The sequence below is a fragment of the Cicer arietinum genome, chromosome 7 (assembly GCF_000331145.2).
Source record: "Cicer arietinum cultivar CDC Frontier isolate Library 1 chromosome 7, Cicar.CDCFrontier_v2.0, whole genome shotgun sequence".
Classification (NCBI taxonomy): domain Eukaryota; kingdom Viridiplantae; phylum Streptophyta; class Magnoliopsida; order Fabales; family Fabaceae; genus Cicer; species Cicer arietinum.
Genome location: NC_021166.2, coordinates 25,036,961 through 25,042,867, shown reverse-complemented (window position 1 = coordinate 25,042,867; position 5,907 = coordinate 25,036,961). Strand labels below are relative to the sequence as shown.

The window sequence follows — 5,907 nt, the reverse complement described above, 5'->3', positions numbered from 1 at the left end:
TAATTTTCCTAATCATATTCAATTATTACAAATCAATAAAGTAATATTATAAGTTAACTATATTTATAATATATAAAATATTACTTATAAAACTTATAAATTTATTTTACAAATCAATAATTTTGCTAATCATATTCAATTATTACAAATCAATAAAGTAATATTATAAGTTAACTATATTTATAATACATAAAATATTACTTATAAAACTTATCAAATTATTTTACAGTTTGATAATAATTTATAATTTATAATTTATAATTTATATTATTATCAAATTATTTTATAAGTTATTTTATAATAAATTTATAAACTATTTTGTAATATTATTTTATAATATTATTAGTCATTTATCAATAGTAATAATTTATATTATTAGTCATTAAATTCAATAAAAAAAAATTACCTAATCACTCATAAATATCGACATACATGTTCTTTATTTAATCTTCTTTTTATAAACAATTATATTATTTCACTTATGGTGAATAATGATTTTATACATTAAAAATTAAATTACTCGTTAATGTCAATCCATTTTTTTAGTAACAGTTTATAAAACAAAAATATATATTCTATTTGATAGAAATACATAAATTTATTAAAAATAATCATAAAATACGAATATATGAAAAATTAATAAAAAAGTTACTTCCAATTATTAAAATCTATCATCTATTATATATATTTAAAATTGACTACCGATGCCACGACAACTTATTTTTTTTTACAAACTTTTGATGAAATATATTCAATAATTTTTTTTTACAACAACTTCTTATGCTCGCAATTAAAATATCATAATAATAAAACAAATAAATTTAGAATACGCTACAATATAATTCAACATTAACATTTTTTTAAAATAAAAAATATTAAATAGTAAATCATATTTATAAATTTTTACATCTTATTTTTGGGTTTGTATTTTACATTTTATTTCGTCAAATAAATACAAATACCATTATATGTTGAAAAATAAATTAACAATCACAGTACAATGAGTCAAAGAATTATCCTATATAATAAGTTATCATAGGAATTTTACAAAATATTTTAAAAATTAAATTAGATGATTGTGATAAACATGATTTTCCCTCATTTTAATTTTCCTAATCATATTCAATTATTATAAATCAATAAAATAATATTATAAGATAACTATATTTATAATACATAAAATATTATTTATAAAACTTATAAAATTAATTAATTATTATCCGCGCAGCGCGCGAGCCATAATCTAATTATTAATTAAATGAAGAGATATGGAGACAAAAATAGAAGATGTCTGTGTGGTGGACGCGATTTTTCATTCCTTGACTCCTAAATTGCATTATAAGGAATCAAAATATATCGACTCAATTTCCATTGAAGAGTTAGAAAGTTCTTTTCAAATTCAAAAAGAAAGAATGAATAGAAGGAAAAAATAATTTTTGGAGCAAGTTCTGAAGACCAAATATTTTTACAACTTATTCACGACAAGAAAACATGATAAAAACATAATACCAACAAAGTTTGTGAAGTTTTTTGTGAAAAAAACAAAAAAACTTGTCCCCTATTCAACTACAGATAAATATCAAAAGCATCTGAACCTTCCAAGTATGACAGCGTCTCAGGTGTGAAACGAATCAAACGAACACTTCTCTTCATTTTAACCTCCATTATGCGTTGAACCGTTGCTTTATGAGCTTCGCGACTACTATTAGTAAATACAAGTTGATTATACTCTTGTTGAAGCTGTTCAAGTTGCTCTAGTTTAGCAATTTCCTGATCTAGGTCACCAACATAAGCATGATTCAGCTTTTGCAGCACATGCTTCGCAATTTGCTCAACAAGTTCAGCTTCCGTCTTGTTACTGTACTTAAAGTACAAACATCATAAGGGGCAAATACTAATTATGATATCTAATTCTTCAACGTCCAGTAAAAATTTATCTTAAAAGCCAAAAATAAAAACAACTAAAAATATCAATATATATATATATATATAAAAGACATCAACATATTTTTCAAAATAGTTATGCACAAAGAAATACACAGGAAGCCTGATCTATTGATGACTTTTTATCATATGCATATCTTTTTATTGTTTTTAGTATTATTTATCTTCAATCATTAGTTAATTTAAGGATTAATTTGATATATTTTATTGATTATAGTTTTTGGATTTAATAAAATGTTTATGTTCTTATTTCTTTAATTAAGTAGAGATTTTTTCGTAGTTTTGTGTCGTTTCTTTGTTTTAGTGCAGTGCTGAATTTTAGTGAGAAATCAATATTACCTATATGGAGTATTCCAGCCATATTTAGACTTGTAGATGTCCAATTAGAATCAAACTAAATGCATATGAAAGTTACAATCCATAGCTACAACTTTCATGAAATTCAAAGAAAAAACCAGAAAAAAGAAATTTGAGGAAGACAAAATCCATGGAACTTTTTTTTAGGTTAAGTCATTTTAGTTCCTGGATGAGTGAGTCAAATTATGTGAAAATATTGAGCCACGTAGCATTTTATGTGTAAATTAACGGGTTTATGGAAGACATTTAACGTCGGGGACTATTTTGACTAACAAAGAAGTGGTTCATGATTTATTTTTAATTCTCATTCTTCCAAAGACTATTGTGAGAGCGCCTAATACTTTAAGGGACGAAAGTAAGTGTTTATTTCATTTTTGGCAGTAGCAACTGTAAGAGGTTGGTGTGTGCCTCAACTTGATGTCGAAAGTGCATTCTTGTATGGTGAGCTGAAGGATATAGTGTATGTGGATCATCCTTAGGGTTATTTGAAGAAATTGGTTGAAGACAAGGTTTAAAAGTTAAAAAAGACTTTGTATAGGCTAAAACCAACACCAAGGGCATGGTATAGCAAGATAAATTCCTACTTTCAAAGAGAAGGTTTTGTTAAATATCCATTTGAACATACACTATTTGTCAAGGTTGGTGACAAAAGCGACTTATTCATTGTAAGTTTGTATGTCGATGATTTGATTTTTTTACTGGAAACAATACTAACATTACTTATGTTTTCAAATAATTCATAGAAAAAGAGTTTGATATGACTGACCATGAAAAAATGAGTCATTTCCTAGGTGTTGAGGTAGTGCAAAATGATAACAGGATGTTCATAATCAAACAAGGTATGTTAAAGACATCCTTGAGCAATTTGAAATGAAAAATTGCAATGCATTTAAGTGTCCCATTGTTCCATGTTGCAGATTGACAAAAGAAGGAAATGTCAACATGGTGGATGCAATTGGACTCAAACAGATAATTGGCATCCTAATGTACTTGACTACAACAAGGCCTGATATCATGTTTGTAGTGTGCTTGATTAGTAGATATATGAAAAAACCAATTGATATTCATCTGTTGGCAGCAAATAAAATTTTGAGGTGTCTAAGAGCGAGACTGGAACTTAGAATTTAATATGTTAGAATTGGAAAATCTGAACTTGTAGCTTATATGGATAGCGATTATGCTGGGAAGATAGATGATATAAAGAGTACTTATGATTATCTGTTTATATTAGAAAATGGAGTCGTTTCATGGTTCTCAAAGAAGCATCATGTTGTGGCATTATCCACCACTAAAGTTGAGTTCATAGCAGCAAATGTGTTTTCAAATTGTGTGGTTGAGAAGAATACTTGAGACATTGGGGCACCCTCAAGACAAATGCACAATCATACTTTGGTTAAATATGAAGTAATTGGACTTGTACATTGCAATACTCAAGATCAAGTGGTTGACATAATGACCAAACCACTAAAGAATGATGCATTTAAGAAACTATGTGAACAACTAGGAATTAATTAGTTTGACTCAATTGTGTGATCCAAACAAGTTCTTTGATTAGTTGTTTATTGGTGTATTGAACTAAACCTATTGTTAGTGTAGCTTAGTTTAAGGGAGGATGTTAAATGTACTTATAAATAGTTATAAATAGTTGAGTTTGTGCTGTTGGGTTTGGCCCCCTTTGTAGTTCAGTTGTATATAAGCCAATTGGTACGCTCAATGAAAGTTAATTAATTCAGTTACAAACTTTGAATTAATCCTAACAGTTAACTATATTGTTTTATAAAATATAGTAGAACTAAATAAATATTTAGTCTTATAAAATGTGAAAATTTTGTTTTCAATTTCAATAAAATAAATTACATTTTTAGTTTTTACAAAATTATCCTACAAAAAATACATTTCAATAAGAAGAAAAACCGTTTGTAGCACTTTAGTAAAACTTGAGTTGGTTTCGGTTTGCTCATCTGATCGACGATTCGATTCAAACTCATGAACACCGGCTAATCTAATGGTTCTCTTAATTTTCTGTCCCGTCCCTTTTACACTTAGTCATTAATTAACTCATTTTGTAATCCAAAAAATTATTTTGACTTCACAATTTATGCAAACACCATTTCTAACCATTTTCATTTGTTGTAATTTTGTACAAATTTAAGTACAAATGACACTATTCTCTTGTGTAATATGTAAAGAAGTGCAAAAAAAAGTATATAATTAGTATACCTATTGATGGAGAAATCCCATCCGGAGAGATCAGCAATTGTTGCCAAAGCATCCTTCCATTTTTGCACCATGCTCATCTTACTCTCATAACGTTTCTCATGCGCAGCAAAAGCCTATGCATAACTTCCCTTCTGTCCTCTAACATTGGTAGGTTCCACATCATAAAAAACAGGTAATATAATTTGCCTTTTGTTCTTTTTATTAGATAATATTATTATAAAAAACAGGTAATATAATTTGCCTTTTGTTCTTTTTATTAGATAATATTATTATATATTAGTAGTAAGGGTATTTTAGTATATATTAGTAGTAAGGGTATTTTAGATATTTTCTATTTTCCTCTATATATACTCATTGTAACCCTATTAACTTCAGTTTTGGTTTATTATATGATATGAAACCCTAGAGTGGTTGTTTTCTCTTCTTCCTCTTTCTTCCTCTTTTCATTGTTAACATGGTATCAAAGAGCTTTGGTTGATTTTGGGATCTACCGTAGAGAAGAGAGAGACTATTTTGATAGGAAAGACAACCACCAAAAGAGAAAAGAGAAGAGTAACCCTATTCCCGATTTTGTTAAATCAGTCTCAGAAAAACATCGATTGCGCATTCGTTAACCGTTGGATCGGGCAGATTTTTGGACAGCCGGTTCACAACATATAGGTCTTCGTCTTCAACGGTCGGATCGACGAAACGACGTCTGAAGAGGGAGAAATCGTGCTCGCACAGCACCAGGTTATCCTTAATTTATTTTCTCTCAGTGATTGTGTTTGTCGTATTTTTCTGTCATTATTTGTTATGGCTGGTGTTAAGGATGATTCTCTTCAAGCTGTTAGTGTTCACCTCAATGGACAAAATTACTCTTATTGGAGTTATGTGATGAAAAATTTTTTGATTGGAAAAGATATGTGGAGTTTTGTTGATGGAACTTCTGTTAAGCCTACAGATAAAAAGGATGAAACTCAATATGCAAAAGATCTGAAAACATGGAATGTTAGTAATTCAAAAATTATTACTTGGATTAATATCCGAAATTGGGGAGAGCACATAAGAAGAATTTTAGGGGGCCATCGTCCAATGTTGTTGCTTCTGCTCCTCCTACCATTGACTCTAGTTCTGGTTCTGTATACTCATCTGAGAGTGCTTCCCAAATATCTGATATTGCAGAACAACTTCAAAGACTTCTTGCCACTCAATCACATGCCATGTCTGCCACCTCTTCTAAAGGTTTGAACTCCTCTGGTATGTCAGGTATATCTCCTTCCATATGGATTCTTGATTCTGGAGCATCTCATCATATGACATACGATGATAAATCTTTTGTGTCTGTGAAACCTGCATCGTCTGTGTCGGTTATGACTGCTGATGGCACTCATATGCCACTAGCAG

General features: G+C 28.9%; 1 pseudogene; it reads right to left on the bottom strand.

Annotated features, from left to right (window-relative positions):
• Positions 1-1,562: 1,562 nt before the first annotated feature.
• LOC101510857 (toll/interleukin-1 receptor-like protein) overlaps positions 1,563-5,907 on the bottom strand; it is a 7,852-nt pseudogene continuing 3,507 nt past the window's right edge.